The sequence below is a fragment of the Salvia splendens genome, chromosome 21 (assembly GCF_004379255.2).
Source record: "Salvia splendens isolate huo1 chromosome 21, SspV2, whole genome shotgun sequence".
NCBI classification, from domain to species: domain Eukaryota; kingdom Viridiplantae; phylum Streptophyta; class Magnoliopsida; order Lamiales; family Lamiaceae; genus Salvia; species Salvia splendens.
This window is the reverse complement of record NC_056052.1, coordinates 12711167-12733560: the sequence shown is the minus strand read 5'-3', so window position 1 is coordinate 12733560 and position 22394 is coordinate 12711167. Positions and strand designations below refer to the sequence as shown.

Below are 22394 nucleotides of genomic sequence, written 5' to 3'. Positions count from 1 at the left end.
ATTTATTCTGAGTCTGGCCGATCTGTCCGGGTATAATAAATTCCTGACTTATTTTCTTTAAGTATCTTGAAATACTTACTTGGACTAATAAAAGTCCGCTTTAATTATTTATTGGATTAAGGTATCATAACGGCTAATATTTTCATGGCTCAAGAGATTAAATTCCATGGCCCAAAATTCAGGATCTTGTGGCCCGATATAAAACTAACCGGCCCGAACTAATTATCTTGCTCACACAAGTCCATCCCATAAATAAATTAGGAGCCCAACTAACAACTCATACTCCTTTCCATCGGTCCCTTCACATTTAAAAAAAAGGTGGCCCAACTTTATTAAAATCCTAGGCCCAAATGAATAAAGAATTTGGCCCAATTATTTCCCTGAACTGTCAGCCAATCACCCCCCTCTCATTTCCAATTCTCCCAAAAAAACTCAAATCCCTAGCTTCTCGATCTCTCCCTCTCCTCTCGTCGACACCGCAGCGCCTCCTGCTCGAACCCTGACCAGTGACGAGCCGCCACCACCGCCGACGACTCCAGCGGCTTGAAGTCGGCAGAGCAAGCGTCGTCGACGGCCTGATGGAGTTAGCACAGCACCGCAGTGTTTGCTTCTGTCTCATAAATCTCGCCGTGAATCTTCCTCCGTCCGCGCCGTCTTTTCGCCGGTGGAGTCCCTTACTCACCCGTCTCTTTTCGGCAGCTCCGAGGCAGCCGTTATACCTCGAGACTTGCGAGTTTCCTCCGTCCAGCGTCGGCGTCTTCCCGCAGTGACGAGCCGCCCCAGATTCCGGCTGTCCGCGGGACGCAACGGCCTAAAGCTAAGTCCCCTCTTTTTTTTTCACTTTCGTTTCTTTCTTTTCTATTTACTGTTGTTAACTAGGTAGAGTATGTGAAATCATTTCCGGATTATTTGGCTGCCCCATGTAATTATTCTGATTCTCAAATAGTCTTAACAAGGGTTTCATGGTTGCGATAAAAGAATGTGAAAGCTGTTGGTTGAGACAAGGCTTAGCTTGCTATTCTCGTGTTTACTGTGGTGTGTAAGTTTTGATATTTCATCAAATTAAACCCTCTGCTACGGCTATGAGGTGATGGTGTTCTAAGTACGCTTAAGGCTTATTTAAAGTTCTATGTGTTACATGAGCATAAACTGAGGTGTTGTGGGATTACCTGTTGTGGAGCTGGAGCTGTGGACTCCTTCCTTTGTGGCCTAGTTCTCGGCTTGCCTTTGCAGGCTGACTGAGGTTCTTGCTTCTCGATGAAACAGGATAATCTTTCCTAGACATCTTCTTACTTTCACTCTCTCCTTCTCCTCCATCCTTTGTCTACTGATTGTGAAGTGGATTTGTGGTGAAGGGGGTATATAAATGGAAGTTGTACCTTGTAGTTTGTTGAGATTTAGCAGAATCAAGTCTGCAAGTTCTTTGTCTTTTGTTAAACTGATTGGCTGTTTCTTTTGGAGGTAGTGCAAGGGTGTACTCGTGGGTTTAAATGGAGTTGTTATACTACTTTGTTTTCTTCTTGCAGCAGCCCCTTTTTCCTTTGATGTTGCAGCAATTTAACTGAAGTGTTGGTAGTGAGTTTGCAGGTGTACAACAAAGGTGGAGAAAAAGGTTTGGCTGTGCCCTGCAGGCCGTTGCAGGCTGCACTGCCTCGCGGCAGCCTTCGGCTCAGGCTGTGAGTGCAGGAGGCTGTTACACTACCTCTTTTGGCAAGGTACTTGGTCTCCTTTGGAAAGTTTAATGCTCCCTTCCCTTACTTAGGAATAGCTAGCCTTCGTACCTCATATTTGCTTTCTAAACTCCTGCTTTTTCTTCCGTGTTGTAGGCTGATTTGTTCACTGAGTCGATAAGGGGACCGGCCATGGTTCGCTCGTTCCTACCGAAGGCCGGACCGTGGCCTTGGGCGTAAAGAGGAAATTCACAAATGCGTGCCACCGGGCACTCGGTTCCTTTAAATTCTTAGCCAACATTTGGATACCCTTTGTAATAGCATCCGAGTTCTCTTTCTTTTTTTCTTTGTTTCAACGCATGTAACGTTTAGTATAGTTGTCGGATTTCATTTCCTTAAATTTCATCGTCAAGTATTTGTAAATTAGACTTAACTTGAAATTAGTACATTCTGCTTATGAAATAAACGAATACTCTTTCGTTGTATTGCACATATTTAAACTGAAAGGATGTAGTCGTTCTACATTTCAAACTTTATTTCATAATTCCGAGAAATTAGCTCACGGCTATTACATTCTATCCCCCTTAACAAAAATTTCGTCCCGAAATTTTGTCTCGGTTAGGCAAAATGCTGTGAGTACTTTTCTTTCATCTGGTCCTCGAGCTCCCACGTCGCCTCCTCGCGTCCGTGGTGCTTCCATAGAACTTTCATTGTTACGATATTTTTATTTCTCAACTCTTTAACTTTTCTGTCCAGAATTGCTTCTAGCTTTTCTTCATAGCTCAAATCTGGTTCTAACACCATCTCTTCTTGGTGTACTATGTGTTTGGGGTCAAACACATACTTCCTCAACTGTGATACATGAAACACATTGTGAACATTCCCGAAGCTTGGCGGAAGCGCTAATCTGTACGCCACAGGGCCGACTGTTTCTAGGATCTCGTAAGGTCCGATAAAATGCGGTTTTAACTTGTCTTTGACGCCGAATCTAGTTATCCCTTTCGATGGGGATACTTTCAGAAAGACTTTGTCTCCTGCTTTGAACTGTAACTCGGTTCTGCGAGCATCTGCATAAGATTTCTGTCTATCTTGAGCTTCTTTGATTCTCTCTCGGATTTATCGGACAATTTCTATCATTTCCTCTACGGAGTCTGGTCCGAGAATTCTTCTCTCACCAACTTCATCCCAGTAAAGCGGTGATCTACACTTCTTCCCATAGAGTGCCTCATATGGGGCCATATTAATAGTTTCCTGGTAACTATTGTTGTAGGAAAACTCTATAAGTGGAAGTACTGGCTCTTAGCTTGCTCCACGGTCGAACACAATGGCTCTTAACATACCTTCCAATGTCTGAATCGTCCTTTCGGACTGTCCGTCTGTCTGTGGATGGAATGTTGTGCTGAAGTTCAGCTGAGTGCATATCTCTCGCTGTAGGCTTATCCAAAATCTAGAAGTAAATTTTGAATCTCGATCTGAAGTGATCGTTACTGGTACGCCATGCAGGCGCACGATCTCTTGCACATAAATCTGTGCCAACTTGTCTGATCCGTATGTGATAAGAATTGGTATGAAGTGAGCACTTTTGGTGAGGCGATCTATAATCACCCAAATGGTAGTGTTTCCTTGCTGTGATTTTGGCAATCCTGTCACAAAATCCATGCTATATGCTCCCATTTCCATTCTGGAATCTCGAGAGGCTGCAACTTCCCATAGGGTCGTTGATGTAAAGCCCTGACTTGCTGGCAAGCCAGATATCTTTCTACAAACGAAGCTATGCTTCTCTTCATGTCATTCCACTAAAATTGCTTCTTCAAGTTCTGATACATCTTCGTACTTCCAGGATGGGCAGTGTAGGGCGTCTAATGAGCTTCACTCATGATCTCGTTCCTAAGTGCCTCATCGTTGGGTACGCATAGTCTTCCTTCAAAGTGAGAGCGTTATCCGCCTCTTCGCGGTAACTATCTCCTGTTCCGGTCCTCACTATGAGACGAACCTTTTCTAGGGCCTCATCGCGTCTTTGGGCGTCGATGATTCTGGCTCTCAAATCTGGTTCTATGACCAAGGTGGAAATTCTGCTGTCCACTGTCTCCGGGGCTCGTACTATTTCTAGTCGCATCATGGTGAATTCTCTAATAAGCTCTTCCTCCTGTGTGAGGAAAGTAGCCACTCGAGGTGCAGTCTTTCTGCTCAAGGCATCTGCTACCACATTGGCCTTGCCTGGGTGGTAATTTATACCGCAGTCGTAGTCCTTGACTAATTCTAGCCATCTGCGCTGCCTCATGTTCAAATCCTTCTACTCAAAGAAGTATTTGGGACTCTTATGATCTGTGAAGATCTCACATCGAACTCCATAGAGATGATGTCTCCAAATCGTCAAAGCGTGTACCGTTGCTGCTAGTTCCCAGTCGTGCGTCGGGTAGTTCAACTCGTGCGGCCCTAACTGACGTGACGCATATACAATCACCTTGCCCTTCTGCATCAGCACGCACCCGGGTCCGACCTTCGATGCATCTGTATACACCACATAGTCGACTCCCGCTTCTGGCACGGCTAGAACTGGCCCTGTGGTCAACTTTTCCTTAGGCAACCGGAAGCTTGTTTCGCATTCTGGGGTCCAATTGACTTTACTCCTTTTGTTGAGCTGTTGAGTCATTGGCCTTGCTATCTTAGAGAATCCTTCAATGAATCTGCGGTAGTATCCCGTGAGTCCTAGGAAACTCCGAATTTCATTGGGCGTCGCTGGTGACTGCCAACGTTGCACGACTTCAACTTTAGCAGGGTCCACTCGGACCCCTTCTGCTGTCACTATGTGTCCAAGGAAGTTCACTTCGCTAAGCCAGAACTCACACTTGCTGAACTTAGCATAGAGTTTCTCGGCTCTTAACATTTCTAAAGTTGCCCTCAAATGTTCCTCGTGTTCCTTCTCGTTCTTCGAGAAGACTCTAGCTCCTTGCAGCTGATCGAAAAGATCGTCGATTCTCGGTAAAGGATACTTGTTCTTGAGTGCTAACTTGTTCAACTCTCAACGTTCTATCCTTCTTCATGAAGAATTCTGGTGTACCACATGGTCACACACCGAGTCTAATAAAACGCGGATCTAGTAGTTCTTGTATCTAGATCTTAAGTTCTGATGTTCCTTAAGCGCCATTCTATCTGGTGACTGAGATAATATGACTGATTCAAGTCATCCATTAGACGTTTCATTTCGTCTGGCTGTTGAAGCCATTCCTCGTTTTAGATTTTATCGTCAGATACTAAGTTCTCAAATGCTTGTATCGATCGTAATCGTAGTCATTGAGCTGGCCTAACGACCTCGTAACCTCTCGCTTAGTTGAGGTAGTCTACTTTTATCGTTTTCAAGATGCTTTTGTGTTTACCGCGATTCTTTGTCATGATTTAGCATAGACGTTATTCTACTCGCGTTAAACCTTGAATACTGGATCTGTGCATGTGGAGGTATTGGCTTCTTTCTCCCAACGCTACTGTCTCCATGCTCTTTTGGTTCGACTGAGCGATTCGTGGTGAAATCATCTAGCATGACTTTCCAAAGTGACCTAGATCTCGTGTCTAGGTTAACACAAAACTCTATCGACAGCTCCTTTCTGAGCCGCTTAATTTGGGACGTGGCATATCGTAGAATACTTCGTTGCGTTTTATTGCCAACGTTTGTCCTTGCTCTATATTATAGGGCACTAAACCCGTTCTCTTGCGATAACTCTTTAAGGAAAAATTTCGATTTTCCCTTCATAGTAGGGATGGTGAGAGTAGCTGTGCTATCACGCGTTCCTCTCCCCGAATGTCTCTCCAGCTTTAGCCTTTCCTGGCCACCTCTCAGACGAATCCCTCTTGCTGATGGGATTTACTTCGTCAAACATAAGCTACGGAAGTGCTTGCATTTTCTCCATGGCTTTCATTACATACTCATGGTTGAGTCTTTGTTCTGGTGGCTTACTTATCCTACTCGGGATAAGCATTTCGATCGATCAACAGTTATATACATATGTATAGGTCTTTTACGTCATCGAACGTCATTTAAACCTTGTATATTCCTTGACGTCCCTCCTCTCAAGGCTAGTTACTTCTCCACATAACATAATATTCGATCTTCTACCAGCTTGTTACAAGCGGTACGTAAACGTGAAATATTTAACGCTTTGTGCCGTCGGTTATGCGACGCTTCTGGTTGGTGCATCCTTTTTTTTTTGCACGCGTCTCCATGGAGACGTGTTTGTCATGCATATCTGAAAGAAACTGAGACTATGCCTTTCCTGATAGTTTCGTATCAATAACTCGATGATTAATCTAATAGTCTTAACTTGGATAGGAACTGATATCACACAGAAGAAGTATGACTGAAAATCTGAAGGGCTCCCGAATACCCAATTGGACAAGAACAACATCTCTTGTTCAACTCATATGAATTTTCATCGATATTCGCCCTTGAAGGAAAGTACTGAGTTCAATGGAGCTTATCTTGTCCATTCAAAGAACTACGAGCTCAACTGGTTTCAAATGAACTCATAGAAGTTGAGGCTCACCCCTGGTGGGAGCTAGAAATAATCATGAGAGAGGTCATGAAAACTGGATGGAAATGAACTAACTGTAATTTCCACGGTAAGATGGCAAATAGGATAGTACAATTGTCCAATCAAATGGAAAGAATCTAAGCATCAAGGATAGTGGTTCAAACATGTTACCGCCTAAAATGATCAACCGCGAAAAATTTAGAAACGTAGGCGATTGCAATGAAGGAACATTGGTCATGCTTGAAAGGCATCTTGATATGGAATAACAAAATCACATCAATGATTTCATAGGTTCATTAAGACAATACACTGAAATGAACTATTCAGAAAAATCAGCTAGGCCAAGCTCGTTAGGGAAAAGTGCAATATGCTTGCCTTAACTTCAAACTGCGGAAAAATTCTGATATTAGGAATAATGCATGTACTGGAACTGAGATGGAATAATTTCACCTCTGTAGGAAAAATATTGCTACAACACAGTTTCAAAATAGGGAGGTGAACAAGAGTTCCAACACAATATGAAATGCGCTGAGAAAATATTTAAAAGGCGCGACCATTCTGGGGGTCGGAACTGTAAGCATCATAAGAATGAAATTTCATTGCACGAGTCCAAGAAATCGGGATATGGATCCCCTATATTGTGGCTCAAAAGGGACAATCAACAAATAACGATGCTTGAAACATAGAAGTATCCCAAATTTGGGAACTGAAACTGGGTCACCGCTTTCGTGAAAAAAATGAAAGTGGCGTACTATTTGTAAAACGTGAGTCAATCAGAAGTCTCCATAGACGATGTGTGAAAAAATAAGCTTATTCTGAAGGTAATAGATAAAAGCAACTTTAGAATTTATGACCGGAGCTTACACAGTCAAACTTTACTCTTTATGAACGATGAGTCAAAGGACTGCAGTCCATAAACTGGAAATGAGTCAAATCTCGCATAGAAAAAGGAATACTGACATGTTACTTGCGAGTCACGCTAAAGTCTGAATAGACGGGGTACTGTCCTTTGAAAGGACTCTTAGAAGGGATCTCATTGGGAATCCAAGTAAGTACTATTGATTATAATCATCGGTTCTAGTTATGTGACACTCCTTTGTCTGTTCTTGTGGAGCTCGGACATGATAACTGTGTTCTAGGAAACCAAACATTCCAAGATGGGGTTTCTCGTGCTGTTAAACTGATAACTGCAGCTGGAGGTCATACTTTCGTATCGTTCTCGATAACTTAGAACGCTGGTTCTTGTAAACATTGCATTCTCCATCGTGTTTCATAGCACGCTATAAGTATCATTTCTGGGTCATGTAGCCACTTGGGCCTGTTACGCTAGATTAGATCACTTTAGTGGATCGCGGGTACGATCTCTGTTCATGTAGGGATGCATCTCCCGAACAGGCTCGAAAGTACTCTATTTTCGTTATGACTTGGTCTTTATATAGACATTGGGAACTTCTTGGTTCATCGTCTAGTATACATATATATATGCATACCATCTGTGTGTTCAAAGGAAAGGACTTCCTTTAATTGCTGTCTATTGGTAGTACAATAGTATTTTCTGGTTCGTCTTTTCTTTCTCATAATTCTTTAGAATTAGAAGCTTACCCAAACTGATGGGTGTTAATTGGTCTCATCACCTTGGAAGGCGGTAAAAATTCTCGTTCTGCTAGTACTTGGTCCTATATGTCCCACCTAAGGTACTTCTCTAAAGCACTCTAGGTTCGCATATATAGTCCACATGACACTTATACATTCATGTCAAGCTCATAAGTCACAGATACTTTAAGCATATCTCATGCAAAGTATCAGCTATCACGTTGCATCTTGCAAAAATCTCAAATAAACATTTTCGTTCCCATTTAGGGCTGTGAAAATTCTTTTCATTTTTTTCTGAAAATTTAGAAAATTTCATTTTCCTTCTCAAACTGGAAAAATATTTTCTTTCTTTAAAATTCTCTTTTCTGGACGAGCGGGCGTCGACCCCTGTTTCTGGTGCAGTTGATCGTGTCGAGCTGAGGTGTTGGGATCTTGTACTGATCATTCTGTTCACTTCCTAGCCTAGTACTACTGTTCTGGACTGAAGCTTAGAAGGAAGGTTCTTGGGTCAGAGCGAAAGAAAAGTGCTCTGATACCACTCTGTCACGACCACATCTCCCTAGTCAAAGAAAGTGTAGCTTTACCGCGACTAAAACATACTGAAACTGTCTCAACTCGTCATAAGATGCTTAAATCAAAATAAATATTGTATGAAATGTGTTGAGGGTACAAATCATGCTGAATCAGAATAGTTATGGGAAATTGTCTTTGCTAAATGAAAGTTCTAAATTTGCGCAACGGAAGAGTACCAAGACAGATGTAATATGTATGAAGACATACTACACCCGCTACCTTCCTACTTATTTGGTCTTCTGTCCCAACACCTCCTCGGCTTCGACAACGATCAACCTGCACATTAAGGAAAACAATATGCAGGGCTGAGTACTTGATGCACTCAGTGGGCTCATGCCGAAAACTGTTTTCTTTTAGTTGTCAGCCAAGCTGAGTGAACGCGGGGTTTTACTGAAAATCTATCCCGGTCACTAAAATCTGTTGTTTCTTTCTGAAAATAGACTGCAGTCTTTTAACTTTCTGATGATATACCATGTCAAGCTGTGTGAATCGGGAATGTGGCCACATTCCACGATCACTGGGTCGGCCAACCTGGCGCTAGCTCACGACCCCTAGACCGGCCAACCTTGCGCTAGCTCACGGTCCGTAAGTGTACACTAGTCCGAGTAGGATTTACTGACCTACTGGGACCCGAATTCGTTTTAACCATGAATGGCAATCACAAAATAAAACATGGCATGACAACTCATTCAAAAGTTCACACTTATTCTCATAGAGTTCTGTAAATAAAAAGGAAAGAAGCCCACACATAATGTAGGATAGAAAAGCCCACCTCGTTCGCTTAAACTCTTTCAAACGGGCGCTTCCTGACTTGAGATTACTCGTCGTGCGACGACGTTCCTTTACAAAATTTAATATACTTAAATTAGGCTTTAAGAAACTATTTAACTTGCATGTATGCATGCCTAAGCGTGTGCTTATTATTTTACTTCTTGCTAAATCTTTCATTAAATCAGCGATTTAATTTATTCTGAGTCTGGCCGATCTGTCCGGGTATAATAAATTCCTGACTTATTTTCTTTAAGTATCTTGAAATACTTACTTGGACTAATAAAAGTCCGCTTTAATTATTTATTGGATTAAGGTATCATAACGGCTAATATTTTCATGGCTCAAGAGATTAAATTCCATGGCCCAAAATTCAGGATCTTGTGGCCCGATATAAAACTAACCGGCCCGAACTAATTATCTTGCTCACACAAGTCCATCCCATAAATAAATTAGGAGCCCAACTAACAACTCATACTCCTTTCCATCGGTCCCTTCACATTTAAAAAAAAGGTGGCCCAACTTTATTAAAATCCTAGGCCCAAATGAATAAAGAATTTGGCCCAATTATTTCCCTGAACTGTCAGCCAATCACCCCCCTCTCATTTCCAATTCTCCCAAAAAAACTCAAATCCCTAGCTTCTCGATCTCTCCCTCTCCTCTCGTCGACACCGCAGCGCCTCCTGCTCGAACCCCGACCAGTGACGAGCCGCCACCACCGCCGACGACTCCAGCGGCTTGAAGTCGGCAGAGCAAGCGTCGTCGACGGCCCTGATGGAGTTAGCACAGCACCGCAGTGTTTGCTTCTGTCTCATAAATCTCGCCGTGAATCTTCCTCCGTCCGCGCCGTCTTTTCGCCGGTGGAGTCCCTTACTCACCCGTCTCTTTTCGGCAGCTCCGAGGCAGCCGTTATACCTCGAGACTTGAGAGTTTCCTCCGTCCAGCGTCGGCGTCTTCCCGCAGTGACGAGCCGCCCCAGATTCCGGCTGTCCGCGGGACACAACGGCCTAAAGCTAAGTCCCCTCTTTTTTTTTCACTTTCGTTTCTTTCTTTTCTATTTATTGTTGTTAACTAGGTAGAGTATGTGAAATCATTTCCGGATTATTTGGCTGCCCCATGTAATTATTCTGATTCTCAAATAGTCTTAACAAGGGTTTCATGGTTGCGATAAAAGAATGTGAAAGCTGTTGGTTGAGACAAGGCTTAGCTTGCTATTCTCGTGTTTACTGTGGTGTGTAAGTTTTGATATTTCATCAAATTAAACCCTCTGCTACGGCTATGAGGTGATGGTGTTCTAAGTACGCTTAAGGCTTATTTAAAGTTCTATGTGTTACATGAGCATAAACTGAGGTGTTGTGGGATTACCTGTTGTGGAGCTGGAGCTGTGGACTCCTTCCTTTGTGGCCTAGTTCTCGGCTTGCCTTTGCAGGCTGACTGAGGTTCTTGCTTCTCGATGAAACAGGATAATCTTTCCTAGACATCTTCTTACTTTCACTCTCTCCTTCTCCTCCATCCTTTGTCTACTGATTGTGAAGTGGATTTGTGGTGAAGGGGGTATATAAATGGAAGTTGTACCTTGTAGTTTGTTGAGATTTAGCAGAATCAAGTCTGCAAGTTCTTTGTCTTTTGTTAAACTGATTGGCTGTTTCTTTTGGAGGTAGTGCAAGGGTGTACTCGTGGGTTTAAATGGAGTTGTTATACTACTTTGTTTTCTTCTTGCAGCAGCCCCTTTTTCCTTTGATGTTGCAGCAATTTAACTGAAGTGTTGGTAGTGAGTTTGCAGGTGTACAACAAAGGTGGAGAAAAAGGTTTGGCTGTGCCCTGCAGGCCGTTGCAGGCAGCACTGCCTCGCGGCAGCCTTCGGCTCAGGCTGTGAGTGCAGGAGGCTGTTACACTACCTCTTTTGGCAAGGTACTTGGTCTCCTTTGGAAAGTTTAATGCTCCCTTCCCTTACTTAGGAATAGCTAGCCTTCGTACCTCATATTTGCTTACTAAACTCCTGCTTTTTCTTCCGTGTTGTAGGCTGATTTGTTCACTGAGTCGAGAAGGGGACCGGCCATGGTTCGCTCGTTCCTACCGAAGGCCGGACCGTGGCCTTGGGCGTAAAGAGGAAATTCACAAATGCGTGCCACCGGGCACTCGGTTCCTTTAAATTCTTAGCCAACATTTGGATACCCTTTGTAATAGCATCCGAGTTCTCTTTCTTTTTTTCTTTGTTTCAACGCATGTAACGTTTAGTATAGTTGTCGGATTTCATTTCCTTAAATTTCATCGTCAAGTATTTGTAAATTAGACTTAACTTGAAATTAGTACATTCTGCTTATGAAATAAACGAATACTCTTTCGTTGTATTGCACATATTTAAACTGAAAGGATGTAGTCGTTCTACATTTCAAACTTTATTTCATAATTCCGAGAAATTAGCTCACGGCTATTACAGGTCCTTCGCGATGCTCCGCTCCGGCTCTTCACGACATGCCTCCCTCGTATCCACGTTCTCATCGTCCGCCAGCCCATCGGTCATGCTCTCCCTAACCCGAGCTACATGCTCCGTATCAACTCCCCCCTCCTTAGGAGCGAGCTTGTCCTCAAGGAGCAAGTCCGGAAATCTCCTACGCACCATATCCCGGGGCTCCCAGGTCGGCCGATCACTCTCGTCGCCCCATTCCACCAACACTTCCTCCACCGCCGCGCCGTCACGCCACACCGTGCGGTGGTCCAGCAGCCGCGTTGGGCGAACCACCGGCCTGCCACGCGCGAATGCCGACGGCAGTTTCGCCGCTTGAGCACTCCCCCCAGCTACAAATGGCTTAAGTAAACTCACATGAAACACATCGTGCACTCTGCTACCCTCCGGGAGCTTAAGCCGGTACGCAACTTGTCCAATGCGTTCCAACACCTCGAATGGGCCAAAGAAACGTCTTCCCAACTTTTTCGACAACGGCCGCGCCACAGAATGTTGTCTATACAGCTGCAATTTCAACAACACCATCTCCCCAACTTCGAATTCAACCTCCCGACGATGTTTATTGGCCGCCGCTCTCATCCTCTGTTGTGCGCGCTCTAGGTTCTCCTTTAGAGTAACAATCAACTCACCCCGCTGCCTAATCATCAAGGCCACGTCCGAGGGTGTCGTCGCCGACGGTTCCGCTGCGATCAGAGCGGGGGGATCACGGCCATACAAGGCCATAAACGGGGATGTTCCCAAGCCTTCGTGGTGAAAGCAATTAAGCGCCAGTTCCGCCCAAGGCAGAAAGTTCACCCATTTCGACGGTCTATCCGCCACGAAAGCCGGCAGGTACTGCTCCAAACCACGATTCCGGACCTCTGTCTGCCCATCCGTCTGCGGGTGATAGGCTGTCGAAAAGTGGAGTTTTGTGCCACTAAGGCGTAGCATATCCTCCCAAACCGCGTTCAAGAACACCGGGTCACGATCCGACACCAAGGTCTTTGGAAAACCGTGATGCTTCACCACCGTCTCGATGAACACTGCGGCCACCTTTAACGCATTATAGTTACTCGGCAATGGCGCGAAATGAGCATACTTCGTCAAGCGATCGACCGCCACCAAGATCGTAGTAAACCCTCTCGATTGGGGAAGGCCGGTTATGAAATCCATTGAAACATCCTCCCAAACCTGTGATGGGATCGGTAAAGGCTGCAACAGCCCTGCCGGTTTCTGAGTTGAATACTTCGTCGTCTGGCACACATAGCAGGACTCCACAAATTCCTTGACATCCTTCCGCATTCCCCTCCAAAAGAACACCGCCGCTAGGCGCTTAAAGGTCCGGTCGATCCCAGGGTGGCCCGCCGCAGGGGCGGCGTGAAACTTCTGGAGCAACGTTTCCTTCACCGCTGATTCTCTACTCACATACAGCCGGCGTTTGTAATACAGTAGGCCATCCACCAGTGTCACATCTGGGTCGGCCGACCCTGTCTCCAATACAGACCGCAGCTCGCTCAAATCTGCTGTGCTCCCTACCTCCTTTCGCAACACCTCCAATATGTCGGGGATCGGCCTAGCGATCGCGGTCAGCAATTCGGCATCCGCTGTTGGGTCAGCGCCCTCTATCCCCGTGTTCGGGTCTGACCCCTCTCCCGGGACCACGTCTATATCACGCCTGGAAAGGGTATCTGCCACCCTGTTTGACGCCCCCGTCTTGTATTCGATTCTGAACTTATACCCCATCAATTTCCGTGCATATAACTGCTGATCTGGCATCTGGATTACTTGCTGCAGAAGGTCCTTCAAGCTCTTTTGATCTCTCCGGATCACAAATTCACGGCCAAGCAGATATTGCCGCCATTTCTGTACCGCCTCCACAATGGCGTATAGTTCTTTGTGATAAGTGGAAGCTACACGCCGTTTCGGGCCTAACTTCTTACTGAAAAAAGCCAAGGGGTGGCCATCTTGTAGCAACACCGCCCCTACACCAAAATCTGAAGCGTCCGTCTCCAAATAAAAAGTTCGTGTGAAATCGGGCAACCGAAGAACAGGCGTCGTCGACATTGCCTCCTTTAAGGCCACGAAACTGGACTCCGCCTCTGTTGTCCACTTAAAAGAGTCCTTCTTTAATAGGTCCGTGAGGGGACCTGCAATCGACGCGTAGTGCTTAACAAAGCGTCTGTAATACCCCGTGAGCCCCAGGAAACCGCGAAGCTGACGGGTCGAGCCGGGAACAGGCCAAGCTTGCATTGCCTCGATCTTCGAGGGATCCGCCTTGAGGTGGCCGTCCGTAATCAGATGGCCAAGGTACTCGACCGTCGTACACGCGAAGGTGCACTTAGATAACTTAAAAAAGAAGTTGGTCGTCGTCAGAATAGACAGGACCTCATTCAAATGGCGAACGTGCGACGGCAGTGTTGGGCTGTAGATGAGTATGTCGTCGAAGAAGACGATCACGAATTGCCGCAAAAATGGCCGAAATAATGTGTTCATCGCTGCCTGGAATGTGGATGGGGCATTCGTGAGACCGAACGGCATGACCAGGAACTCGAAATGGCCATCATGCGTACGAAAGGCCGTCTTATATATATTCTCGTCGCACATCCGGATCTGGTGATATCCCGAACGCAGATCAAGCTTGGAGAAGAACCGAGCGGCTCCCAATTCATCGAACAACTCATCCGTGGTCGGTATCGGGAAATGATCGGGCACCGTCGCCGCGATCAACGCACGGTAATCAATGCAAAAATGGAATGACCCGTCTTTCTTCCGAATGAGTAGGACCGGCGATGAAAATGGGCTCTGGCTGGGTCGTATGATGCCTGTGTCGAGCATCTCCTTAACCTGTCGTTCAATTTCTGTCTTTTGAAAGTACTGGTACCTGTAGGGCCGTACGTTGATCGGTTTCGAATCTGGCAGGAGATGAATTCTGTGATCGAACTAACATCTCAGGGGCATTCCCGTCGGTACTCCAAACACCGTCCTATGAGCCTCCAACACCGCCACAATCTCAGGCCCTAGCTCGTCCGAAAATGAAATAGTAGCTGTCGTGTCCTTAGCCGTCTCCTGATTAGGCACTTGGACGAGCTCGAACAGTTTCACCTCCCCTTGAAGCACGAATAACGATGCAAACAGGTGCAAAGATACCGCACGGGCCAAAGGCGGCACCAACTTTAGCCGAATGTGCTCCCCATTTCTCACGAACTCCAACGTGCCCGTATCGAAGTCATTCGTCACCCGCCGTAGTGACTTCAACCACATGCTGCCTAGTATCACGTCCGGGCCGTGGATCGGAAGGATATGCAAATCCACCAGAAAGACATGACTCTGGACCACAATGCGGGTCTGTCTGCTCACCCATGAGCACCGCAAGGATTCGCCATTCCCCACATAGACTCTGAACGGGTGAACATTTTCGAGCGGAAGAGCCAACTGTTCGGCCACCCGAGGATGTAGGAAGTCATGGGAGCTCCCCGTGTCAACCAGGATGCGCACCTCCGCGGCGCCGATCATACCTGCTAACTCAATGTCATCTTCCTTATGTCTCCCTGCCATCGCAAAAATATGCGACAAATCCGTCGTCACCAACTGATTACCCGGCATTTCCTCCCCGTCATCCTGCGCATCGTCGTCAGAATCCTCGTCCATACCCATGTAAACCAAAAACCTCCCCCGACAGGTATGACCCGGCGCCCATTTATCCGGACAGAACCAACACAACCCCAGGCGCATACGTTCCGCCTTCTCTGCCGCGGTTAGCCTGATCACTGGCAGTTTGGAATATTCGGCGAACTTCTGTTGAGGATGCCTCGAAGCCTGAGGTGGGGGAGCTGGCAAAGCTAGGGGCTGAGGTTGAACTGCACCCCGCTGGTCAAAACGACCCACGCCGCGATGGTGAAAGCCCAGCTGCACCTGTGGCCTCTCCACGCAACTGTCTCTCCCACAGCGTGTCCCCACCCGGCGGTTGTCTCTCTACTCGATAATCCGATCTGCGTGAAGGGTTGTCCCACGCTGATCTCGGCTTGCCCCGATGAACATCCCCTGCGATCCCAGGCCTATCCCATGCTGACTACCCACGCTGAAACACTAGGTTTGCACCACGCGTAGAAGGGCCCTCGGTATACCCAATCTGCCCAAATCTGTCCCAATTCATCGAACCCGCCTGAAATGCGAAGTGCGGTCCACGCGTCGCTGGACCCTCGTTCCACCCTAACGGCTGTTGGGCAGCAACCGCCGTCACTGTCGACCAGACCGGACGGTGATGCCCCGATTCCACTTTGTCCCTCTGCCACTCCGCATACGGCGGATCTGGGTCAGGCCGCGGAGGCTGGTTTGTCGCTCCCCCACGCCGTTCCGACGCATCAATCCGCGTCTCCAACCTTGCTATCGAGGCCAGCACATGCTCGAGAGCCATCGTCGGCGTATCCAAAGGGCGTGTGGATGATGATCGCGACTCCCCTCCCATGACCACGCCGACGGTTGTCGTCGTGATCGGCTCCGTACGGTTGAATCCTCCACGATTCGCCATCCTCGTGAGTTCAACAATGAAGGCACCACTTGTTAAGAATGCGGTCCCGTTCTGCGATTAATTCCCCCGTGAAGTCGCGGGATCACTTGCCCGACGATCAAGCACGATAAGAACTAGGTTTTGTGATAGAGAAGAAAGTAAATTTGCGTAAAAATATCTATTTCATAAAGAGTGAAATAAAATACACGCCTATTTATACTAGGACCCTAGGGTTGATTCGACCTATGATCCGGGAAAGAATCAACAAAGAAAACCCGGAAAGGAGCTTATAATACGCTCGACGCAAAAATAGGAATTAAAATAACAAAATAAATCCTTAATACTAAAAATAACGAAATAAAGAAATTAAATAAACTAACTACTCCTCTTCTGTCTCGGCATGGTGAAGACTATTTCACGGCTTGGCGGAGTCGGCCAAGCGACGTGGTTGGCGCCTCTGTCTCCGTGACCGGTCCTTCGTGATGCTCCACTCCGGCTCTTCACGACATGCCTCCCTCGTATCCACGTTCTCATCGTCCGCCAGCCCATCGGTAAAGGTGCAGAATTTCCACATCTCGTGCTCTGCTGTTCAGAGAGAGAGAAATAAACTCTCACGCCAAAATAAACAATAATAGGGAAGATAACACAAAGATAAAATATGGGGAAACTCGGCTTTATTGAATGAGATAAGCAAACGAAATTACTGATAAAAGAATCCTCGCTACGGAGGCCTACGATCTACGATCGCTCAATATTAATTCTCCAAGATGATTTTCATCATTTCAGAGTCCCAATATATAGACTTGCAAAATAGAGAAATTTGCAACAACCTAATCTAGTATATTAAATCAAATCTAATCTAATAATATTAACTACTAGTCGAGAGTATGTTGCTGCCTCGCCATTTCCTCCGAGTTGGTTGCCCAGATGACCTAGCGGTTTCCCCGTTTGTAGACCTTTCACTGTGTATCAAATGCCCTGTCAGAAAAAACAGCCTTGTCCGCAAGGCAAAGAAAGGAAATTGACCCTGAATATCCGCGATGTCCATCCAAGTTGCATCATCCACAGACAATCCGGACCATTTGACTAACACCTGGTCTATCTGGTTGCCATCCCGCGAGACGCAACGACGATCAAGGATATCCTCTCGAAGGATTGTCGCTCAGCCTCCAATAACCCGGCTGGCAAGTCGGACTCTGGAACTGCAGCACCAATCGCCCGTTTGAGGAGGGAGACGTAGAAAACAGGGTGAATCTTCGCACCCTCGGGCAGCTGCAGACGATATGCCGAACTCCCAATGCATGCCTCCACCTGATAAGGACCATAATAATGCGGAGCAAGCTTTCGATTGGTAGCTGAGAACAGGGTGGACCGACGATATGGTCGGAACTTAATATACACCAAATCGCTGGCCACATATTCAACGTCCCTTCGATGTTTGTTGGCTGAGGAAGCCATTCGGTGTTGGGCACGCAGTAGGTGCTGGCGAAGGTGGATCAACCCAGCGTCTCGGTTCTGTAGTGATTCAACCACTGCCTGGGCGCGTATCTCCCCCGGTAAGTTACTATGGATAGTCGGTGGCGGACGACCATACACGACCTCGAACGGAGTGGTTCCAGAAGTGGAATGAGCACTATTGTTGTAATAATATTCCGCCCACGCAAGCCACTTGTGCCACTGCTTGGGGTGCTCGGAGGTGAAACAGCGCAAGTAAGTTTGAAGGAAACGGTTCAAAACTTCAATTTGGCCGTCCGTCTCGGGGGTGGTAGGCAGAACTCATCCGAAGCTTCGTTCCTGTGGCCCAGAACAACTTACGCCAGAATGAACTTAGGAAGATTGGGTCACGATTAGACACGATCAAGCTGGGAATTCCATGTAGGCGGACCACTTCTTTGGTGAAGACTTGTGCCACCTGTTTGGCTGAGAATGGGTGATGTAGAGCGATAAAATGGGCATACTTTGAAAGGTGGTCTACCACCACGAAGATGCAATCTACGCCACCGGATTTAGGAAGGCCGGAGAGGAAGTCCATGCTGAGGTTTTCCCAAATCCTTTCTGGAATCGGCAGAGGCTGAAGGAGGCCTGCCGACGCTCGGTTGTCGGATTTGTTCCTTTGGCAGGTGGCGCAGGCAACGACAAAGGAGGTGACGTGCTTCATCATACCCGGCCAATACACATTCGTGGCAAGGCGACGGTAAGTTCGGTAGGCACCCGAGTGGCCACTAGATGGCGTGACATGAAATTCAGCTAAGAGGCGAGGGATCCAAGGGGATTGGGCCGGGACCACTATGTGCCCTTTGTAAAATAGAATGTCATGAATTAACTCAAAATGAGGCTTCGAAGGTCGCCCTGCTTCCTGATCAGATTTGATCTCTGTCAGTGTCGTATCGGCCTAAATTGTCGCCTGAATAGTTGACCAATCAGGCCAGGTTGGTTGGGACACCACAGAGAGTTCTATGGACTCCTCGTCACGACGGGATTGAGCATCAGCCGCTCGGTTCAATTTACCTTCCTTATAGACGATAGAAAACTCATAGCCCAATAGCTTAGAATCCTAATTTTTCTGAGCCGGGGTGGAGAGTGGCTGGGCCAGTAATTGTCGTAAACTTCGCTCGTCATTGAATGTGACAGTAGCAGATGTTAGAGCTGATTTCAAATTTTGGAATGCCTGCTCCACCTCTGCCGGCCACTCCCAAGCCTTCCGATGTACGACGTCGACCGGCTTTATGAGAAAATGTGTGAGGGGCGCAGCAATCTTGCCATAGTCACGAATAAACCGACGGTAATACTCGGTCAATCCCAGAAATCCCCGAATGCCCTTCAAGGATAACGGAGTCGGCCAACGCAGCACCGCTGAAACCTTGGAAGGGTCCATGCGCACGCCATCGAAGGATACAATGTGCCCAAGATACTCCACCTGTTGACGCCCCAAAAGACATTTTTTTGGGTTTACGACCAATGAATGGGCGGCTAGGGCCGTGAAAACCAGCCAGAGATGACGGAGGTGCGCCACCCAAGAATCACTATAGACCAAGATATCATCAAAAAAAACCAGGACGAACTTGCGGAGGAAGGGGCGAAAAATGTCATTCATTAGACCTTGAAATGTGGCGGGGTCATTCGTTAGCCTGAAGGGCATGGCGAGAAATTCCTAGTGGCCTGAATGCATGCGGAAAGTTGTCTTATGCATGTTAGTGGTGGCCACTCGGATTTGATGATACCCGGCCCTGAGATCGAGCTTGCTGAACCAACGGGAGTCGTGCAACTCGTCGAGGAGCTCTTGAATAACCGGAATGGTATACTTATTCGGGACTGTGCATTTTTTAACTCCCGATAGTCGATGTAGAACCACCAAGAATAAACCTTTTTGCTGACAAGTAGCACAGGGCTCGAGTATGGGCTGGTACTCGGCTGAATGATACCTGACGCCAGCATTTTTGCTACAAAACGTTCCATCTCATCCTTCTGGTTGTGGTTGTATCTGTATGGCCGAATAGAAACTGGCTGAGATCCTGGCTGGAGAGGGATACGGTGCTCGATGCAGCGCGATGGTGGTAACCCGGATGGTGGGCGAATGACCGAAGGAAACTCAATCAATAGTGCCTGAGTTGGGTGCGGTCGGCAGCAGGCAGTGAGGGCTTAAAACCGAATTCCTGGGCTGGTTCGAAACTCTCAACAGACCGTAGCACCCAACAAGCATCACCGTCCTCGAGATCGTTTTTATCGTGAGTGGAACAAGCTCGACGAGTAAGAGTATGATGGCCCTCAATAGTCAATGGACGCCCTTGGACAGAAAATGTCACTAAGAACTTCTGCCAATTAGTCGTGACGTCGTCGCCCAAATTGGCCAGCCATGAGACTCCCAAAATAATGTCGCACCATCGGAAAAACATAACATGATAGCTGGAAAACCTCCAATTCTAACTGAATCGGGACGGTATGGCAAATGCCTTTGGTCTGCCGTGTGGAAGAATCGCCCAGTGTGACCGAATAGGCAGTAGTTTCCGTGATTGGGATCTGCAATTAGTGAACAATACGTTCTGAAATGAAACAATGGCTAGCCCCACTATCAACCATCACAAGAACCTTGTGTGTGTTGATTGCACCGAATAGTTTCATGGTGTCAGAAGTATCAAAGCCGTTAAAAGAGAGCTCCTTAAGCTTCAACTCTAAACATGGATCGGACTCCAGCTGATCCTCATCCTCAAAACTCCGAGGAAAACTCGACGGCGTCTATAACCAAAACATTGAGAGTTTTCGGTGGACACCTATGTGTGGGTCCATATTTCAGCCCACATCAGAAACACATCCCCGCCGCAATGTGCTTCCTATACTCTTCGGAATATATATTCCAGAAACGGCGGTTGGGGTGGTAGGGTCCCTGCGAGCAAAATGATCGCGGGGCTGGGGAAAAACCCTTCTGGCTGGGGCGGGCCGTGGGTATCGCAGTGGCGGATTGGATCTTGCCAGGTGGTCGAGCTACAAAGCCATCTGGACCGCATCCGAGTAGCAAGTGATATTGGCAGCCTTCATGTGCATTCGTACCTCTGGTCGTAATGCCGCCAAGAAAAAACCCATATACTGATGATCGGATATATCGGGTATTTGAGCCAAACCGGCCTCAAAAGCCGCCACAAAGTCGAAGAGGGAACCGTCGTGGCGAATGGAAGCAAAAGCTGTCCAAAGCCATATTATCCCCGAACCTTTTCATTAGTACAAGTTGAAACCGATCCCAACTGAGGATGGGGAGTCATCGCCGTAATAGTTGAAACCAAGGCAGAGCCGGGCCAGCCAAGGCCACCATAGCCACATCCAAATGTTTCTCCAGGAGAGTGTTAGACACCAGGAAATACTGTTCGGCACGAGCAATCCACGCAATTGCATCCGAACCGCCAAAAGATGGCATAGTTAAAGTGGAGTTACCCATGTGGCCGGCACAGTCACGCTGGGATCGCTATTAGCACTCGATGGGCCCGAACCTGTAGGTCTGGTCGGAATCTGGTGCAGAATGGGGGTCGCGGGGCTATGAACGGCGACCGGAATTGCACCTACACAAATTGAGTAACGCGAGGGAGAGAACAGAGTAGAGGAAGGGGAATTTTGCATTAATTCAAAGCATGACTACAAAAGGAATTGAAAAGCAGCTTATATAGTAACAATGCAACTAACAACAACTAACTAACTCATGCTATGTGTTGATTCAGCTTTGCATCACACAACTCGCATGTACATGCACCCCTGCACACGTTTATTTCATGTAGCCACCTCAGCATTTATTTCAATGTTCATTTCATGCATCAAACGTCCCCCCCTCAAGTAACATTACCCTCAAGGTTGGAAATGAGGGAACCTTTCCTGAATATCATAGAGAAATTCCCACGTCGCGTCCTCCGGGAAAGAATTCACCCAATGAATCAAGACCTTGGTCGCGGGTTGATTGCCCCGCTTCACCAATTTCCTATCCAAAATCTGAACCGGTTCCAAGAATGTAGAGTTTCCAACAACAGGTAGAGTACCGTGGAGTTGAGAAAGAGGACCAAGCTTCCTCTTCAATTATGACACATGAAAAACTGGATGAATTTTTGCCTCAGTCGGAAGCGCCAACTTATACGCGACTTCCCCATATTTATCGAGCACTTTGAAGGGGCCAAAGTACCTCGGACTGAGCTTATGGAACTGACGATCACGAAGAGTATTCTGACAATAAGGCTGGAGTTTCAAATAAACCCAATCGCCAATAGCAAACTGTCTATCCGAGCGATGCTTGTTGTGCTGATGCTTCATGCGACGTTGAGCACGCCCAAGATGGAACTTAAGCACGTCTAGCATAGCCTCCCTAGCCAATAGACTCTCGTTAACATCATGCACTAAAGAATCACCCCTATAATAAGGAATATGGATAGGAGGAGGGTATCCATATAGAGCCTCGAATGGTGTAGTCTCAATAGCAGTGTGAAACGATGTATTGTACCAGAATTCCGCGAGACTCGGCCACTTACTCCAATTAACCAGTTGATCTCCACACATACAACGGAGATAAGTCTCCAAACAACGATTAACAACCTCAGTTTGGCCATCGGACTGAGGGTGATAGGCAGTAGACATGTGTAGTTCAACCCCCTGCAACTTGAAGAAGTCGGACCAGAATTGGCTGAGGAATACCTTGTCCTAGTCACTAATGAGGATAGTAGGAAACCCATGAAGCTTAAAGACATGATCAAGGAAGGCTTGAGCAACGGATAAAGCCGAGTAGGGATGAGTGAGGCACACAAAATGAGCATACTTTGTTAATAGATCAACCACTACTAAAA

The 22394-nt window shown here is 46.8% G+C and overlaps 2 long non-coding RNA genes across 2 annotated transcripts; both read left to right on the top strand.

Annotated features, from left to right (window-relative positions):
• The first annotated feature begins 510 nt into the window (after positions 1–510).
• LOC121783870 lies at positions 511–2160 on the top strand. Its single transcript, XR_006046659.1, has 2 exons — positions 511–1715; positions 1827–2160. It is a non-coding gene; the product is annotated as an uncharacterized LOC121783870 (long non-coding RNA).
• An 8038-nt stretch (positions 2161–10198) lies between these two features.
• Positions 10199–11486, top strand: LOC121783992. Its single transcript, XR_006046682.1, has 2 exons — positions 10199–11041; positions 11153–11486. It is a non-coding gene; the product is annotated as an uncharacterized LOC121783992 (long non-coding RNA).
• Positions 11487–22394: the final 10908 nt, after the last annotated feature.